This window comes from Balaenoptera acutorostrata, chromosome 21 (genome assembly GCF_949987535.1).
Source record: "Balaenoptera acutorostrata chromosome 21, mBalAcu1.1, whole genome shotgun sequence".
NCBI classification, from domain to species: domain Eukaryota; kingdom Metazoa; phylum Chordata; class Mammalia; order Artiodactyla; family Balaenopteridae; genus Balaenoptera; species Balaenoptera acutorostrata.
In genome coordinates, this window is record NC_080084.1 from 26,478,804 (window position 1) to 26,499,144 (window position 20,341).

A 20,341-nucleotide genomic window follows, 5' to 3' on the forward strand; every position below is an offset into this window, starting at 1 on the left:
ACTGGGGAGGAAGGGCGGAGGGAGGAGGGCGGAGGGGGGAGCGAGCGAGGGACGGAGGGAGGGAGGGAGCGAGGCACCAGGAGGGCGGGGGGTGGGGGGATTTCCAGCCTCAGCGCTTCGCAGTTTCCTCTCCTTGTTTTGCTTTCGATCTGGACTGTTCTCAGGCAAGCCGGGGAGTAACTTTTAGTTTTGTTCCTGCGATTATTCAACTGACGGGCTTTCATTTCCATTTCACACATCCTAGCAACACTTAAGCCTTGCGGAATTGTATTGATAGCGTGAAAAAGCACACTGAGAGGTAACATTTTTCAAATAATAGTTGTGACTGTGCGTGTGTGTTTTTCTCGAGGGCATGTTTATGAGGACTGGAGGGGATACGTGTGTGCGCGCGTCCTGATGGTTTGACACGATGTTTTGCAGACGGAAAATGCTGAGGTTCATAAATATTAATACTGATTTTTGGAGGAACAGTCGGCGCTGTTATGGATCATCTGATTTTAGGGGAAGCAGGTTCTGCTGCTGTTGCTGCTGCCACTGGGGCTGCTGAGGCTGCGAGGAGGAGGAGGAGGAGGAGGAGGAGGTTGGTGGAGGTTTAATTTCACTTTTGGATTTGCAGATGCGGAGAGGTGACTCCATGGACGCAGACCTGCTCTGTGTGATTCTGCGCCCCAGGTGGTTGGGGGGGGTGCAGGTCCGCTGGAGTCGGGCCTCCTTTTAAAACAAAATTCTCGCGTGCATGTGTGTGCGTGTGTATGTTTACGGAGGCCGTCGCCACCAGGTCCGAAGGAGGGGAGCGGGTCCTTCTCCTTGCCCGGCGGCGGTGCCTCTCTCCAGGCAGCCTCTGGCGTAAATAGGCAGGAACCCGCAGTCCACCCTCAGCCTGCGCCCCGCGCCCGGGCCGGGAGAGGCGCCTCCCGCCGCGGCCAAAGGAAACTTGATGGGGCGCCCGGCGGCGGTCCCGGGGCTCGCCCGCCCGCCGGGCTCGGGGAAGAGTCGCGGGCGTCGGGTGCCAGCGGCCGGGGCCGGCGGGCGGGCTCGGAGCGGGGCTGCGCGCGGGGCCTGGCCGGCGCGCCCGGCTTCCTGGGGGCTGGGCCGCTGCCGCCACCGCCCGGGAGGGACGCCGCGTCCTCCTTCCCGCCGGCCAGCGCCCGGCCTGGCCCTGGGGCTTTGTCACTGCACTTGTCCCGGCGCGCGGGGGGCTCGGGCGGCGCGTCTCGGGAGGGCGCCGCGCCCAGGGGTCAGCGGCCCGGCCGCGGCCTAGCGCCGGGCGCCTCCGGGTCCCCGCGGGCGCCCCCGGGCCGTACTCGCGCGCTGGGCCTGACCCGCCTTGGCTACGGAGCGGGCGAGGTGGGGGCGGGGAGCCTCCGGGGACCGAGCGGCGCCCTGCTGACAGGCCCGGGGCCGGCATCCCCTGAGGGTCCCGGGGCGCCGGCGGCGGCGGGGTGGGGACGGGAGTGCCCGCCCCGCGCCCTCCGACCCCGCTCGGGGCGCCAAGTGGCATTCGCCCGCCGGCCGAACGTGGTTGGTGCAAAGCCGCGGCAGCCACTTCCTTTCCGCCTCGCGGGCCGGGCTCGCCCACCGAGCGATGCCAGCCGTGGCCGATCGTGGCGCCCGCCCGCTCGGGGTGCTACGGCCTGGAAGCCGGCCCCGAGAGGGCTCGGGCAGCCTTTCCAAGTTCAGAGGGTTTCAGGATGCAGCTCATCCCCCTCCTGGGACGCGCCGGCATCTCTGTTTGGGCCCCAGGTGTGGATGCGTGGGCCGCCCTCACCCCCTTACCCCTTTAGAGGGGGAGAAGCGGGAAGGAGGCTGGCAGCCCGAGCCGGGCGCAGAAACAGCCTTCTGGGCACCAGGCGAGGCGCTGAGGTCAGTCGGTGTAGGCAGGACCGCTGGTCATCGCTGTGAATGTGACCCCTGGCACTAGCAGTCGAGGTTGCCACATGCGAGCGGCGCGGCTTTCAGTCGTTTTTGCCCCCAGAGTATAGTGTTTGGAACTTGGGGACATTTTACCTGCTCCCTCCCTCTTCAGCCTCCTGCCTGCAGTGTGGGCAACGGGTAGTGCGCCCTGTCCTTGGTTAAGAAAACGCAGAAGCTTCCTACTTGAGGAAAAGTGCTGGCATTTGCCTTCTGCCACCGGCCTCCCAGTTGCTGTGACTCGGTCTGCTTTTGATGAATGGCGAGGGAGGGTGGAGGATAGTTACATTTCCTGTTGTGGATTTTCAGGAATCACCAAGGTTGCTGTCAAGCCTGCATTCATTTATTAGTTTCAGACCGACTGCAGATAACATTGGGATTTAGCAGCCTGCGCTTTTTGGTGCTTAGGGGCAGGTGCAGACAGGGGCCTGGTGACAGACTGAATGGGAAAGGTGGATGGTCTTGATGTTAGGCAGATGCACGCTCCTTGCCACGACCTGGAGGGGGACGCCTGTTTAACTTCATGCGCACAGATTCAGGATTTTCTAGTTTTCTCACCCGCCCCCCCCCCCCCCATCATTCCTTCCTTGGAGAGGGAAAGGGTGAAATCCTGGAAAAACTTGTGTTTTCTAAGGAAAGTTCAGCAGATGGAATATTTAGGACTTAACCTGGTAATTTTAAGGGGTAACCTTGAAAAATCTATTGATTGATGGGGCAGAGTCCAGAATTTCACTGTAATTAGTGAATGATTATAATTTATAACTTAGCCTGTTGTGTAAGAAGTTAGATTTTGGCCTCTTAGATCCGGGTTCTTGTCTGTTATGATTCGTAACTGAGTCTTAATATTAAACATTTACATACTTTATTCTCAATGAGTTGGGTTTTTTTTTTTTTGACATTCAAAAGTTAGAGATAACTCTGCATATTTCAGACTTACTTACCTGTAAAAAATGTCATCATAATCAAAAGTAAGCGTTTGTGGTTAAATTGGAAGCCAATTATGGCAAACAAAAGTCCTGACAGCTCAGTGAACCATGACCGAACTTTTCTCTTCCTCTACTTTCCCGCTTTATTAGGCCAATATTCAGTATACCAAAGCTAGTTAAACATGTTTAAACCTAGTAGTGGAAAATTTGAAACTTTGGATGTTTAACATTTGGATGTTTGACATGCATCGATTTTCTCATGTTTCCAAGGACACTGTACTTTTATTCTTAGTATTATGGCGTATAAGCTTCCTTGTTTTTAGAGCATTTTTGCACAGTTTCCTTTTGATAGAGAACAGACCACTGAACTCTAAATGGGGTATCTGGGACATGGTTCTATTATGTTCTTTATACCAAAAAAGGCTTAAAGCAGATAAGGGAGTTTATTCATTTAATAACTATTCCTAGAACATTCACTATGCCCCAGACACAGTGCCACGTTCTGTGGGTTCAACTGGGAACAGGAAGACAGTTTCTTTACCCTCTGGGGAGATTGCATTCTAGTTGGTGAGCTGACAACACCCAGCTAAAAAATAAAGACAGTAATTACCTTTAGGGGTGAGTGCTACGGAAGGTGATAATACTTAACTGTATATCTGATAAGGTTGCTTTTGGGAACAAATGAGATACTGTTATGAAAGAAGGTTGCGTAAGTTATAGCAATCTACAAATGTGTAAGGCATTCACTTTCAGAATTTTATCAGGTTATTCTTAACTTGAAAAGCCAGGGAATCATGACTGTGGATTAAGCACTGACTTTCTCTTATAGAATTTTCAGCAAGGAGGGATTTTACTTGTTCTGAGAGAAAATAATAATGGTAAGAAATTAAACACAGCATAACTATTTTATGTAAAGCATTAAAGTATTTAACAGTGACATATGATATTGTCAGTGAGTTTTTTTTCTGTCAGAAGAGAAGTTAGATGGTGTCCATGGAGACCAAATGATATGGAAATAAAAATGATTGGACCAATGTATTTTCCCTCTTCATATCAAGAAAAAACCTTCCCAAGCTCACTTTGCTGTAGTCTGAATTTTCTTCATCATTGCTGAAGACTCTTCAATTCATTATGTTATTAATTGTATGCCCTTAACTGATTTTAGTTTTTGCTGTAACATCTTTAAAGGGACTCAGTGAACTTGCATGTATTGAATGCTTACTATGTACCTAACACTATATATGTGAAAATGATATGTGACAGCATATGTGAAAATAAATAGATAGTATATATTTACAATAGATATAAAATACATAAAGTGGTATATAAAAATAACATAAATTGCTGTGAAATAGTCATTGTTAACAATAAAATCAGTTCTTCTTTTGGTCTGTATGGGACACAGTGTTCCTTCTCACACAGGGGTAGGAAGTCAGGGCTTTCTGTCCCTGTTGGCCCCATTCGTGCCCTACTTTTGGCCTGAGTGTGATCAGTATTTGGTTGTGATGTCTGCCCAAGGCAGGGTCAAGCAGTGGCCCTCACGGTGGAGGGGTGCTGGTGGGCTTGGGAGTGACGAGATTTGATTAAATGTTTATTTTTTTCAGCAAGGAATGGTAAGTTATCTATAGGGTCCAGATTTAAACCTGAAGTCAGTATTTTATATAAAATACCAAGGGAAATACACAGGCAGGAAGTCACGTCCACAGGCACCTGAGGCTGGGCTCTGACCCGTCCAGAGGACCCACAGTCACCAGCGTTTTGCCTTGAGAGAGCCTTTTAAAATGATTTCCCCTCTCCCCAGCTCCATCTTTTGACAAATGGTCTCTGAAACAGATTGTGTGTAGTTAGGAAGACTTCATATGCCCATTTTTATTATTCAGAAACACGTTAGACTTGCAGTCAGAACTCCCGGTTGGCTTGAGAGAACCAGCATCAGCAAATCTAGTTGATCTAATTCCAGCCCAAAATAGCGAACCTCGACGTTGTAGGCAGCCTGGGCAGCCGTTTCTTAGATAAGCTGTTAGACCTATCGGGCCTTCTGAGGTCCTAAAACTAGTTACCACCTACCCACTCCCATCAGTAACTTTGAGTTCTACTGGGGATCCAGGGACCCCATGATATGAACCATTGCAGTAACTCAGGCGATTATTTTGTTCAATGAACGCAAACACTGAGTCCTTATTTCATTTATTTATTAAATATTTGTTGACAGACAAATATGTACAAGGCTCTGGGTAGTGGAAGGTGCATGAACTCAAGAGTCCAGAGGCCCAGAGTTGACTCAGCTCTTTCATTAACTCTCCAATCCCTTCTCCTTTCTGGACCTTAGTTTTCACATCTATAAAATGGGGCTGCATGGTTCTGTAATCTTCGCGGGACGGGACTTATGTGTGTATCAGAATCATGGAGAGGAGGGGGCTTTTAGAAACCACACAGAACCTTCAGACTTGAGACTGTCTGCAGCCCCCTCTTCTCTTTGTCTCTCCCGACCTTAGAACCCCTCCTCCCGCTCCATAGTAAGCCTCTCACGTTCACCAGTGTATCCTGGATCCCTATCACTCAGGTATGTGGGCCAGAGCAAAGGCAGAGAACCACTGAATCAAGGATCTCTTCCCAGGGCCAAACCTTTTCATTGTTTCATTGAGGCCAGGCTATGCAGGAAAGCAAGCAGATGGAACTTGTTACCCACCTTTTAGGCAGTGCTTTGATTAGGGAATCTGTGGTCCCTCCCTGTTGGCTCTGTCCATGTTGACCTTGCTTGTCATACAAAAATGGGATTCGTGGTACAGTTGTGATACTTTGAATTTTCCATTCTGAACAAGCAAGAAGGACTTTGTTTCACGAGTATGTCTCTCTCTAGGAAGGACACAGAGCCATGGGTTTGTTTTTTGTTTGTTTCTGTTTTGGCTTATAGTCCCTTTTATCAATTTAGTATTCAGCTTCGATAAGCAAGAAAGAACCAGAGGCAAGCAAAAAATGTCTCCGTATGTCCCATGCCCTGTGTGCGTGCCTTGTAGCCCCATGTTTATGAGAAACAGAAGGCTGTGCTGTTCTTTCTGGTGATGGATTCTAAGCATTTTTATATCAAGGGCAAGACCAATTTAGTTCAACAAAATATCTTACTTTAGGGTTTTGTGTGATAAAAGCCTATCCAATTTTTTTTTCATGTCTTTATTGGAGTATAATTGCTTTAAAATGTTGTGTTAGTTTCTGCTGTACAACAAAGTGAATCAGCTATATGTATACATATATCTCCATATCCCCTCCCTCTTGCGTCTCCCTCCCACCCTCCCCATCCCACCCCTCTAGGTTGACAGAAAGCACCGAGCTGATCTCCCTGTGCTTTGCAGCAGCTTCCCACTAGCCATGCATTTTGCATTTGGTAGTGTATATATGTCCATGCCACTCTCTCACTTCGTCCCAGCTTCCCCTTCCTCCCCTGTGTCCTCAAGTCTGTTCTCTACGTCTGCATCTTTATTCCTGCCCTGCCACTAGGTTAATTGGTACCGTTTTTTTAGATTCCATATATATGCGTTAGCATATGATATTTGTTTTTCTCTTTCTGGCTTACTTCACTCTGTATGACAGACTCTAGGTCCATCCACCTCACTACAAATAACTCAGTTTCGTTTCTCTTTATGGCTGAGTAATATTCCATTGTATATTTGTGCCACATCTTCTTTAAACATTCGTCTGTCAATGGGCATTTAGGTTGCTTCCATGACCTGGCTATTGTAAATAGAGCTGCAATGAACATTGTGGTGCATGTGTCTTTTTGAATTATGGTTTTCTCAGGGTATATGCCCAGTAGTCGGATTGCTGGGTCATATGGTAGTTCTATTTTTAGTTTTTTAAGGAACCTCCATACTGTTCTCCATAGTGGCTGTATCAGTTTACATTCCCACCAACAGTGCAGGAGGGTTCCCTTTTCTCCACACCCTCTCCAGCATTTATTGTAGATTTTTTGATGATGGCCATTCTGACTGGTGTGAGGTGATACCTCATTGTAGTTTTGATTTGCATTTCTCTAATGATTAGTGATGTTGAGCATCCTTTCATGTGTTTGTTGGCAATCTGTGTGTCTTCTTTGGAGAAATGTTTATTTAGGTCTTCCGCCCATTTGATTAAACATTTTTGAGAGTTAACTACTTGCTCTGTCATTTTCATAAATAATTTCCTATCCAGCGTCCTTAGCAATCTGTTGCTATCTGTGTAAGAGCATTTGATACTCACACACCTAATGTGATCAAAGGAAAGATGAGCTTCCTATTTAATTTGTTCTTTTTGAGCTTATGGATGTCAGGTTTTTGTAGGAGCCAAAGAAATACCTTCTAGATAGAAGACACTGTCCTGGCCCCGGAAGCTTAAAATCCAACTGATTTTCCCATCTCATGAGGTTGACATTTTGAGTGAGAAGAAAGTGCATACAAATAACTTTGTTTCAAGTAATATCTAATGTGTTATTTTTGAAGAGAGCTTTTCCTGTTCTCCTTACCCTACAATCTTTGAAGATGATGAGAAAAGTTACAGTGGTGGACCAGAGTGTCCTGGCACGTGGTTAGGATGTTAGTGGGTGTGTGGGGTGGTAGAATATGAGTGGGGAGGGTGTTGGAAGGTGACAGTTGGGAGAATGAGGTGATGAAAAAAGAGACTAAGGTGGAGAGTAGAATAATGCCTCCTGAATTCCTGAGTGGGAGACACGAGGGAGTCAGGCAGGTAGACCCTGTGTCTGCCACCACAAATGTCATTGAAGGTGTCTTGAGGTAGAGGGGACAGATTGGTAGTTAATTGATAGTGACTGCAGGACAAGCCGAAATGAAATGCCGGAGGACCCTCCATTTCTGACTTTGAAGTTTGGCCCTTTTATCTGGGGGGGCAAATTGCTAGGCATCGGCCAACTTTAGACAAGTAAACAGGAGGCTGTGAGTGGTCACCACTTGGGCATGGTTGAAGCCACGTTAGAGGCAGTGTTGGAGCCGGAGAGGATGGAGGAATTGGTGCCCTGACCTGAGGCCTCAGACTCAGTCTAAATTGCCTTTGGAGGCAACCGTGGTCCCCTCGAGGAAGATGCATGTTGATGAAATGGATCAGCAATACTGTCATAGCTCTTAGGCTATCCTCCCTCCCCCGTGCTGGTCTTCCTTGCTGCTGTTTTATTTTTACCAGGCTGCAGGAGGTAAATAGGGAGTCAGGAAAATAGAATCGGCCGATACCGTGTTTCCCTAAAGGATAGAAGGCACAGGTTAAGACTGAACCATGGATGGCATCGCTGGTACTGCAGGCCACTGGTTTTGAAACTAAACACTTCATACTGTAGTTGGGGCATTGTACTTTGAAATAAACTTTCTGGAATTCAGTTTGGCAGTGTTACACTTAATGTCTTAAAATGTTGAACTCTCTGCTCCCGTAATTCCACTTCTAGGAACCTACATATGTGAGCTAACGAGAGGTGGAGCGAAGATTTATGTACAAGGATGTTTACTGTTAGCTTCTGTAATAGTGAAAACTCGGAAACACCCTCAACACCCAACATTAGAGCACGTTTAAATGAGTTACGGTGCAGTCCACACATGAGTATAGATAGCCGATGAAATTCCTGTGTTTGTATTTAATGGTGGGAAGATGTTTGTGGAATATGCTGAGTGGAAAGAAGAGGATGTTCAGTTGTGACCCTAATTTTATTTTTAAAACATGTGTGTGTATCTGTATACACATCATTAAGAAAAAACTGGGAAGAAGCACTTCGATGGTGTGATTATGGATGTTTGGCTCTTTTTTTCCCCTTGAAGCACTTGTATTTTCCAAATTTAATACAACAGCACAGTTACTTTTATAACCAGAAAAATATTCTCAAGACAGCTCTGCAGTGTTCCCTCTGACCTCATGCCTGGTAAACGTAGGCGGAGGACAAGTAAGTTGGATGTTGCTCAGGGGGATGGTGCGCGTGAACTTGGCCCTTCCTGGGCCCCTTGTGCCTTGATGTGCAGAGCCAGGCTCTAGAATCAGGGCTTTCCCAGCCAGTGCGGAGAGATGCCCTTGTCCCTGTTCATCTCTTACTACTTGAAGACACTGAGATTGATGGCTCTGTGGTGAGGCTGGGACACACTGTTTTCTCAAGAACTGTGGAGGGTCTGAGATGTTACCCCACTTCACAGATATGTCTTCGATGTATGTGAATACTGCAGACGCCCCAGGCATGGGGGTTGGAGGAAAGAGTTCTTTACTGAGCTTTACAACCAGGTCAGCGGCCAGAGAGGTGTTGCAGTGTTGGTCCCCCATCCCTAGTCCCTGAAGTGATAAGTGATGCCATGAAAGCTGATGGAATGTGGGTGTGGTACGGTCAGAGCAACCATCCCCCTCCTCTGCCAAAGGAGGGGGCACGGGGTTGGGGGGAGGGGAGAGAGAGAGAGAGCGAGAGCGCACGAGCAAGCAAGCGCCTTTGCTCCTTTGAGTCAGGGTGGAAAGGATCCAGGATTTTCATCCTAACCTTTCGGAGGGTCTGGGCTAAGGTCTGGGCTTCATCCCTTTTGAAATGTACATGCTTAGAGACATAGGTCTTCCTGGAACCCTGCAAACTTAACCCAGGGACCTAGTCAAGGCTGTAACCATTTGGCCCTCTTGAGGAGATAAGAGAAGTTTGATTATCCTTCTGGATCAGAGCAATTAATTTAGACAAATGGCTACACATCCAATTCTCATGGTAGGTGAAGAGTAAAATGTTTCCAGGGGAAGTGAATGCAAACATTCACTATCTTTTATTCACTATCTTTATGTTGTGTTCATTCCTGTGTCTCAGGTGGCTCAGCTGTTTTACAGGAGCACTGAGGAATCCAGGGAAGTTTTATTTTCCCCACACAGCAACCTTTACAAGTCCCCACGGGAGAATGACTTCGTGTGACTCAATCAGAGTGTGACTTCTGAGTTTCCATAACTGAAGAAGCTTACAAATCCTGAATTTGTGTCTGGAAAAAAATTTAGAATAGTTTTGATCCCTTTATAGATACGGGAGACGTTTTTTGCATTTATTATGAAACTAGGGTTGGGCGTAACCGTAAGGAGTTCAGAGGCAGAATGCCAAAGCACAGCGGAGAAGAATGAGTATTGATTAGGACAATACTGTCCAATACAAATAGAACGTGAGCCACAGGTATCATTTTTAATTTTCTAGTAGCCACATTAGAAAAGTAAAAAGAAGTAGGTGAAGTTAATTTTAATACTATTTTATTTAGCCCAGTGTGTCCAAAATATTATCCTTTCAACATAAAACGGATGTAGAAGTATTAATGAGATTATTTACGTTCTTTTTTTTCATACTGAATCTGCAAAATCCAGTGTATCTTTTACACCTTCAACACATCTTAATTCAGTCTGGTCACGTTTCAAGTGTGCAGTGGTCATGTGGCTGGTGGCTACCATATTGAATGGTGCAGGGTTAGGAAATGAAGCAAGCTGTGAAGAGAAATACAGGGAAACATTGTAATACAAGGCTAAACCTAAAAAAAACCAGAGGAAAGCAGAGTTAGGTAGTTTGGTTATAACTGCATCTCACTGTGCCTCCCTCCACAGACCCTACCCGATCTCATCAGCTTGAAATAATAAGATGCTCGGAGTCTCTTCAGAAGCAACACACTGCGTGTGCCATTCCTTCGGCGATTAGTCACAAACACCTTGAATCCTTTCCACCCTTTGAACTATGGTGAAAAAGGTCGAGTCCTTGGATTTTCCCCATTTGCAACACCTCCATGGGCAGGTTATCTGAGAGCTGGGATTGTGTCGTATTTCCTCGCATTCTCCACTAGTGCTTGATACACAGTAAGCCCTAGATAAATATTTGTTGATTTGATTTTCAGCCCTAAAGCAAAGGTTAGCTTCAAAGGCTGAATTCCAGCTTGGGACCTATGGCCTAGATCTCCTTTGTGTTAGAAACCTAATGGTATATGTATTGAGCACATAAACATTGGGATTTGTCACTTTGCAATAGGATTTGTCACTTTGTATTAGGCGTTCAACATCCAGAAGGTGAAAAAATTGTTCGGTTTTCTCCTTTTTACCGAGGCCTTACCAAAAGTCTTATCAGTCTATTCCTTTGACATTTATGTCCCAATGCTGATAGTAATACCTTCCTGGACATGTAAATAAGCTGTATTTGCTGATAAACCGGAGGTATACATTTGGGAGCTGCTACTTTCTTGGTGGGTTAATTATTAACAATAACTTTGTTATTAACAAACACTCAGCCTATAACTTATGTGCAGGGAAGTTCTTTTGAAATCAAGCACCGGTATCTTACAGTTGCCTTCATTTGTTCTCTTTGACTGTAATTGTTGGGTAGAAGCAACAGACTTATCCACAGAGCCCAGGCAATTTATTTTTACTGAAGCCTACCTAAGAACTGCTTAGGTAGCTTTTCTGTATGAGATTAAATACGACCTTCACTGAATCATGTTAGCAGGGCCAGCAGCTAGAAAAATAAAGACTAAACCAAACCTTCAGCAAAGAAATTCCCAGCTGCTCAGCAGGTCAGAGCTTTCGTGATTGCTTTCTTCCAATGAAAACACTGTAGATTAGTTTTAAGTGAATTCTAGTAGGTTTGGGGATTTGCAATTGACAGAAGAACAGGAAAGTGTAATCTCACTTTAAAATCGTAATCCTGAAGGTAAATCTTTATTGACTCTTTGTGGGGATGTTGGGATTTTGTTTGTATGGGAAAACTTAACTCATGTGCACTGTTGGGCTGACCTGGAAAGTTAAGGTCCTCAGGGATGAGGGACAGAGAAGTAAGACAAGAAGCTGGTGTCCCCAGAGGATGCCCTGGGCACGTGGGGTGCTCTAGGTGGCTCCGAAGACCGACCCAGATGGTCCCCTTTCTTCTATCCGTTACAAAAGCAAAGTCCAAAGGCCCCAGGAGGGAATGTGGATGAACTGCTATTTCCACTTTTGGGTGTGGCTCTGCTGGTGATTCAGGAAGTCTGGGTGAGTTTAAAATATTATAGGAGAGGATTTATTTATTTGCCTCTCTTACAGGTGCTTTGAATGCATCAAGACTTTTTTTTTTTTTTTTTTTTGCTTTTTGCTTTTTGCTTTTTTTTTTTTTCAAAGTCAGAGTGCAATTTGGGCTGCAGTCTGGGCCCTGAAAGGAAACAGTGGACAACTCTGGTCATTCATCCAGTCGTCGCTTACTTAACAGGTGTGTACTCAGCTCCATGTGGAGGGAGTAGGTCTAAAAAGGTAGCGAAGTCCTCAGCTTGGAACTGAGTGAGCTCGGTAGATGACCTGCGCTCCCCGCAGCGAGGAGCCTTCGTCTGGGCGGCTGAGACCTCAGTTCCGGCAGTGATTTTTGGTGTCTGAGCATCCCTTTTAGAGGGCTTCTTCCACCCATCAATGGGCCGCACGGGGTTGTCTCAGATTGTAGGGGAGGTGACAGTGCTAACGTGGCACGTGTTTGGGCCCACTGTGTACATTTTATTTTCTAAAGGACAGAGTCTTCGTAAATCATGTAATAGGCATGAAACAGCATCTTGTTTTGTTGTTCTGGCTGTTTCTCTACCGTTTTCCCCCCCTCTCAGTTTGGCATGTCGCATTCAGCTGGCTGGCTGTAGTCTGGTGTCTTTTGTCACAAAGTGGCTGAGTCTCGATAGTTATCTCCACTTTCTACTTCCCTTTCCCTGAGGGGAGATGGCAACTGGCAGCGCTGCTGATAACAGACGGCTCTGAAGCCCTCCCTGGAGGTTTGTGCTGGGAGAACCTCTCTCTTCACATACCATCCAGGAGAGGCTTTTCCCTCACACGGCTTGAGATGGCATCACCATGAAGGGGAAATGGGCCCTTATTTAATTTTGAAAATCCGTCCTCTCTCTCCCTCTCTCTCTGTGTGTGTCTGGAGGGGAGGGGTCAGTAAGTTACCTTCAACTTACCTGGAAGTAAAGAATGACTTGTCCACGGTAGGACTCAAAGAAACAGTGACAGCAAGTAGTGAATTCATAAATGCGTGTTTGTCATTCTTTTTTTTATTATTATGGTAAAAGTTACCTAACAGAAAATTTGCTTTTATAATCATCTTTTTTTTTTTTAATTTTATTTATTTATTTATTTATTTATTTATATTTCTGGCTGTGTTGGGTCTTCGTTTCTGTGCGAGGGCTTTCTCTAGTTGTGGCGAGTGGGGGCCACTCTTCATCGCGGTGCGCGGGCCTCTCACTATCGCGGCCTCTCTTGTTGCGGAGCACGGGCTCCAGACGCGCAGGCTCAGTAGTTGTGGCTCACGGGCCTAGTTGCTCCGCGGCATGTGGGATCTTCCCAGACCAGGGCTCGAACCCGTGTCCCCTGCATTAGCAGGCAGATTCTCAACCACTGCGCCACCAGGGAAGCCCCTATAATCATCTTTAAGTATAAAGTCCAGTGGCAAAAAATTCATTTACAGTGTTTGCAGCTGTCACCACTATCCTTCTCTAGAACGTTTTTTCATCGTCTCAAACAGAAACTCTGTACCCATTAAGCGAGAACCCCACCCCCCTCTGCCTGGGCCAGCACCATTTTACTCTCCGTCTCTATGAACTTGACTCCTCTAGGTGCTTCATCTAAGTGGCAGCTGACAATATTTGTCCTTTTGTGTCTGGCTTATTTCACTTAGCAGAGTGTTTTCCAGGTTCATCCCTGTTGGAGCATGTGTCAGAATGTCCTTCCTTTTAAAGACTAATATTCCTACATTTTGTTTCTCCATTCATCTGTTGATGGGCACTTAGGTTGTCATTACCATTGGCTATTGTGAGTCTTGCTGGTTTGAACGCTGCCGTAAAAGTATCTGTTTTGAGTCCCTGCTTTCAGTTCTTTTAATCCAGTGGATCATACGGCGATTCTAGGCTTAACCTTCTGAGAAACCATTTTCCACAGCGGCTGCGCCATTTTACATTCCCATCAATAACGCACAAAGGTTTCAATTTCTCCATATCCTTGCCAAAAATTCTTTTCTTTAATTTTTTTTGTTTTTTTTGATAATAGCCATCCTAATCGGTGTGTGGTGGTCTCTCATTGTGGTTTTGATTTGCATTTCCCTAATGGTTGGTGATGTTGAGCATCTTTCCATGTGCTTCTTGGCCATTTGTATATCTCTTTGGAGAAATGTTTATTCCAGTTCTTTGCGCATTTTTTTTTAACATCTTTATTGGAGTATAATTGCTTTACATTGTTATGTTAGTTGCTGCTGTATAACAAAGTGAATCAGCTATACATATACATATATCCCCATATCCCCTTCCTCTTGCATCTCCCTCTCACCCTCCCTATGCCCATTTTTGAATTGATTATTTGTTTTATTGTTGTTGTTGAGTTGTAGGATTGAGTCATTCTTTTTGTGGGTTCCAAAGTGACATACAAGTATGGTCTGAAAACTCAAAAGATTCTCCATCATTACTGTATGTGTAGCATGTGGCACAAAACCATTTTTCAAATTTTGAGATGTTATAGAGCTGATAAAGCACCTATTGAGGAATTAAATTATACTGAATAAAGCACATCAGAGTGGAGTGGGAAATGGGGAATCAGCTAAAAGTACTTAACCTTCTCATAGAGTACCAGAATTGGAAGTTTTCCTAGAGATTATAGTCTGCTCCTTCATTTTTACAGCTGGAGAAATCAAGCAACCTGCCCAGGGTCATGTGGCTGGATTAAGTACTTAGTACATTTTGTTGAACTCTGTAGTAAAGAGTTAATTTTTTTCTGTTATATTTTGAATCCTAAAATTTCTGGTGAGAGGAAAAACATAGCAGTGCTTGAATATGGTAGTGAATTAATCGTAGCAGCCTCTCATATGATACCTTCAGTACTTGGGGCTCATCAAAAAGCCCTAGTATTGTCGTATTTCAGGATAAAAGTGAGTAAAAGCAGCCTCCGGATAACATTTGGGGGCATGAGAATTTAAACATAATACATTCAGTAATGGTTCAATACTACTACTTGAGTGGATGAAAAAAAATATTGCTGTAATAACAGATATCTTAGGAAAAATGAATAAAAGCATTTGTGTATTTATTGTGAATAATCAACAGAATGAGAAGCCATTTGTCCTTATAAGAGCTATAGTAGATGAAAAAATGCAGTGAAATATCAACTTTACAGTAGCAAATTTATTGTTGGTTTACTTTTATGCTCTGCTCAAATTTTTCACTTCACTCAATTCTTTTGAGAAGTTGGTCTTTATTGAATAAGGTAGCCTGACAAGATAACATACAGATTATAACTAGGAGTCAGTTGTAAATAATTGGGAAGCAGATAGATAACTGCAAAAATTTGTATTCCCTTCAGGCTTGGGGCCAAAGCTTTTATTTTATTTTTTAAAATAAATTTATTTATTTTTGGCTGCGTTGGGTCTTCGTTGCTGCGCACGGGCTTTCTCTAGTTGCAGAGAGCCGGGGCTACTCTTCATTTCGGTGCGCGGGCTTCTCATTGTGGTGGCTTCTCTTGTTGCGGAGCACGGGCTTTAGGCGCTTGGGCTTCAGTAGTTGTGGCGCAAAGGCTTAGTTGTTCCGTGGTATGTGGGATCTTCCTGGACCAGTGATCGAACCCGTGTCCCCTGCATTGGCAGGCGGATTCCTAACAACTGCGCCACCAGGGAAGTCCCCCAAGGCTTTTAAAAAGTCTGTAAAATTAGCCTCAAGTAATATGAAAAGAAATGTGATGATGAAGTTAAGTTGAAGATTCCTTTCAGCAAACAAGTATTTTAAATACAACTCTCAGAAGAGTTAATTCCTTCAAACAGATGTTTCTGGACTGCTGGTGTGACGCCTGGTGCGTGGAGATGCAAACTTGACAATTTCATGTTCTCACAGAGCTTATCATTTACTTAGAGAGACAGGCAGGGAAATAACCATCTATAGGAACAAAAAGAATGAAATATGTGCTAAATAGAAGCACAGCAGCAAAAGGCTATGGGAGGGAAGAGGAAGGAGCTCTATCTTTGACCAGGGATGAGCTTCACCATGAACTCCCACCTGCGGTAGGAGGAGGGCAGGGTCAACCGGTGGCCCATGGGTGCTCAGGGCATCTTTGGTCGAAAGCGCAGTAAGAGCAAAACCATGAAGGGTTGGAGATTCCTTACACTCTTGGAGGATGGAGAGTTCTCTGGTCTGATGGGAACAGGCAGGTCAAGGGAGTGTCAGGGACCGTTCCTGGTGGCCACGAAAAGTTCCTTCAGTGCATGTGTTCCTGTGTTTTCTAGCAAGGAAAGGCTTTATTCTGAGCATAGAGCAAGCTTTTGGGAGGAAGGGTTATTGAGGATTTGGAACATCTACCTCCCTTACATTTTAGAAGATGGTAACGTAATGACTCTTAGCAGTTGGATGTGGCAGAGCTGTGAGCCTGCCACACTTAAGAGGAGCTATGAGAAGGTGTAAGAATGACGCATGCATTTCACTCATAGACACATGGGCATTGCAGGAAGGACCAGACTGTGCTCTTGATAATAACCAGACCTGTCTTTGAGATGCTTTCATACCTTTGTAAGAGGAAATGATACACAGGTACAAAAATATTTTTTGTACCCTCTTTTGTTTGTTTTGATTTAGTTTATAAAGAGAGGGAAGTTATTATGAATAGGTTTACAATACTTACGTGAGGGGGAGATAGAGACGGCTGCCGTTAATACAGATGAGAAACCCAAGTTAGAGAACCAAGATGATGGCAAGGTGCCCCCAAACAACAGCTTCGCACAGCGGAAGTGTCTGGGACAAGGCATCCCCGTGGCTCCGAGAGTGATTAGATCTGGCTGTCATCTCAGCAGTGAGACTGGCATTTGCGGTAGGACATGCGGTGTGCTTGGCCATGTTCTCTGAGAGACACCGTGGAAGACCCTGGAAGGGCTGGCTCATGGAACCTTAGCGTCAAGCCTCAGCTGCAGGGACTTAGGAAGCCTGGAGGGAGCCGGGAGTATTGGTGCACCAGGTGGGCTTCTGCCCATCTGCGTCCCCACAGCGTGACCAGGTGACAGTGGCACCACCATCCGGTATGAAGGCCATAACTTGGTTGATGGCTGCATTGATGGCATTTATTGGATATGTGCTGGGCTCTTCACTTAGGTTTGAAGATTTTATTCAAAGTCCCAAGATATTTCTGTGTCATATTTCAATATATCATGCTCTACATTTATTATCAACGACTGCCTTGTTGACCTGATTATAAATTTTGGAGGGCCGTTATGTGAGGGCTCAGCAAAATGACTTGCATCTACCCGGTACTCAAGAAATGTTGGATGAATTAAATCGTAATGATTGACCTAGTTCTGCATTTGTAATTTCCTCTCCAGACAGACTCCTTGGTGGCACCTGAGAGCTAATGGGGCTCATGTGCTGGGTTTTCTAGTGAGAAAGGAGGACCAGACAGCAGGTGGGAGGCACCTTAGCCACGTGTGCATGTGCCCTGGGGTGTACCAGGGTGTTTCCCCTCATCAGTCGGCAGGGACCCTTGTTAAGGTGTAAGGACAAGTGTCTCTCTGTTAACTAGCCAGCCTTAGTGAGCCTTCCAGCTGTTTCTCTACCGTATCCGCCCAGTTTTCCTGGGGCACAGCTTTTCCGTATTGCTAATGGTTCAAACCTGCTATCACGCTTCCTCCCTCTGGCCTTTGTTGTTATTCTTCCTTTTGTTTGGAATGTTTTTCCTTCCTTTCCGCCTGAGAATCCCCTGCCTTTCCAGGCCCACTTCAGACGCCCCCTCTTCTTTGAAGCCTTCCAGTGTTCTCTCTTCCGGGCTTTGGCATAATATAGTAAAATTCCCCCGAAATGCCTTCCAAAAAACTCACCTATATAAAATGCAGGGTCCTTGGATTGGGAGGTTAATGAAATGACTGGGGTGAGTCCGATGCAGAGAATGAACCAAGAAACAGTTGTGTTGAAAGCTTGAGTTCAAAGATCGGGGTGAGGGGCTTCCCTGGTGGCGCAGTGGTTAACAATCTGCCTGCCAATGCAGGGGACACGGGTTCGAGCCCTGGTCTGGGAAGATTCCACGTGCCGCGGAGCAACTAGGCCCGTGAGCCACAACTACTGAGCCTGCGCGTCTGGAGACTGTGCTCCGCAACAAGAGAGGCCGCGATAGTGACAGGCCCATGCACCGCGAGGAAGAGTGGCCCCCGCTTGCCGCAACTAGAGAAAGCCCTCGCACAGAAACGAAGACCCAACACAGCCAAAAATAAATAAATTAATTAATAAAAAAAAGAATCGGGGTGTATTGTAGCATCAGCCACATCCTGGAAAGTTTTATCATCTGTGGTTTGTTTCTCTAGTATCACCTTCAGGACATGGTGCCTAGTTTTCGAGCTGGTTGTTTATGTTCCAGCCTCCATCATTACCACGTAAACTTTTTGAGGACGGAGATCATGTCCCCGTCATCTGGGTACCCACCACAGAGCTTTTCACAGGACTCAGCTCCGTAAGGTTTTTTGAATGAAATGCTAAATAAATATAATTCAAAAGTTGTTAACATACTTAACTCGATTCACCTGGAAAATGTCATAAAAATAGTGAAATTATTCTTCTTTGGGTTGCATGCTTTTTTGTAGTCATTTTTCCCCTGCTGGTTTATTACTTGTTCTTATTGAGTTTTATCCATCACAACATATAGTTCATGTCACCTGCCTTTTCCTCCCCATTCCCTGCCCCCAGAGGGTTCTCCAGGAGGGATTCATCCACTTTCTTATCAGTAAATAATTACTACATATCATTATATGCAAGGAGCTGAACCTGATAGGTTGGGAGTTCTGAAGATGAGTAAGATGTGATTCCTGCTCACAAGGACTTTAGCCAGAGCTATGCCTATTTTCAAGTACATGAAGCTGTGAGCTTTGGTTGAGTTTAGAAGGTGGAGGAATTGGTGGGATAAGAAGTCAGAAAGGCGGGACGGGGCTGAGTTACGGGGGCTGCGAGTCCAGACGTCATTCAGTGGGCACCGTGGAGCCGCTGAAGGGTCTTGAGTCAGGTGATAAGATGTTTGGGAAGATTGATCTGACCAACACTGTGCAGGGTGGAGATGATGCTAATATTCCAGAACATGGACCCTGGGTACCCTCCTGCTCCTTGTGAGAGATTCTGGCTGGGTCCACTCTGCTGTGAGGTGAGGCACTGGCTCTACTCTTCGCAATTTCTTTGGGGAAGTCCTAGCGGAGACCAAAGCAGTCATCCCATACTTTTCCTTTTACTAGAAGCTGCCTTTTTATCTATTTCTTCCTCACAGTAGTTCTGCCAAGTTGCTATTATGGTCTGTGTTTATAGATGAAGAAACTAAGATTCGGAGAGGTTGCAGGTTGTGAGCGGTGAGGTTCCAGTCAGGTGTGCTTGACACCAAAGCTGAGCGCTCTGCAAGCACCGTCTGCTTCTGCAAGGAGGGGGAAGGGAACCAGTGTGGTCCTGGGAGGGGCTGGCAGAGAGGGAGAAATGGTAACAATACAGTGGATGCCAAATCCAATTTTCAGGTACCGTTTGGAACTTGTTTAGTGGCAGTAAGTATCTTTTAAAAATATTTGAAGACGTTTATGCAGCTTGTAGAGGAGAGATGTGTTCTTGATTCAGAGGTCTTATTGTATTTAGGGTGGCTAGCCATGCCGGCTCTCATTTCCAGTTGGAATTCATTGGTAATCAGGATGCCTTATTGTAGGAATAGAATCATTAGTGTGTACGGTTATAGTTTGTGTGTTGGCTCTCAACCTGATTTGAACAAAAAGAGCTGAATTGAATGGCTCTATAATATTATATAATAATAAGTAGTAGTACATGTGTGATAATAAGTAGTAGTAGAAGAAGAAGAAGAAGAGGGAGAAGAAGGAGAAGAAGAAAGGGGAAGAGGAGAAGAAGGAGAAAAAGAAGAAGCAACAGTAGTAACCTTTGCTGAGAGTTTACTGGCTGAGGGGACAACTCAGAGGAAATCCCCAGAGGAAAAGTGGCAGCAAGAAGGAAGCTGTCAGGGACCCTGTGGATGTGGAATGAGGGAGGGAGTCATTTATTCTTATCCAGGGGAAGAGATAGACATTGCCCTTCAGTGCCAACCTTTTTCAGAGCAAATTATTTTCAGGCAACTGTCTTAGGGGAAGCATCGGTTTTCAACATCATCGGCCAGTAATGGATTTGAAATCAGATGGTAGCAAATAATTTTGCCATTTTATGCAAATAGGTTTTCTTAGAAGTTTCCAGTATGCTGGCCTTTCTAAGAATCCCTGTTATTTGACTTTCCAAACTTAAGTAATGAAAGCATTGCCATCTCCTTTTTCCTCACGTCCCCTTGTCTTTCCTGTGTTCCCTGTGGGCCAAAACATTCCCATCGTAGGTCATAGAGAATCATCCGGCAGTGGCAGGTGGTATGCAGTGACTTGGGGGATATAAACAGCTCAGAGAATTTACGTCCTGCCCATTTCCTGCCACGTTCCTCCTTCCCAAGCTACTTTGTGTGTCTCAATGATCCACTCTGTGGTCCATAGTTTTCTCACATGCACCATCTTATTTAACTTTTCCTGTACTTTCCCCCTGAAC

At 45.5% G+C, this 20,341-nt stretch overlaps 1 protein-coding gene across 3 annotated transcripts in view; it reads left to right on the top strand.

Annotated features, from left to right (window-relative positions):
- The first annotated feature begins 103 nt into the window (after positions 1-103).
- The window catches only part of IRF2 (interferon regulatory factor 2), an 85,230-nt gene continuing 64,992 nt past the window's right edge, over positions 104-20,341 (top strand). The window contains exons 1-2 of one of the 3 annotated variants that reach the window (XM_057537279.1): positions 104-298; positions 421-580. The gene's annotated coding sequence lies outside the window, so the exon portion shown is untranslated. Of the gene's footprint in view, positions 299-420; positions 581-12,002; positions 12,025-20,341 lie in introns of those variants that run through there. The other 2 variants (XM_007177856.3, XM_007177857.2) reach the window with 2 other exon arrangements.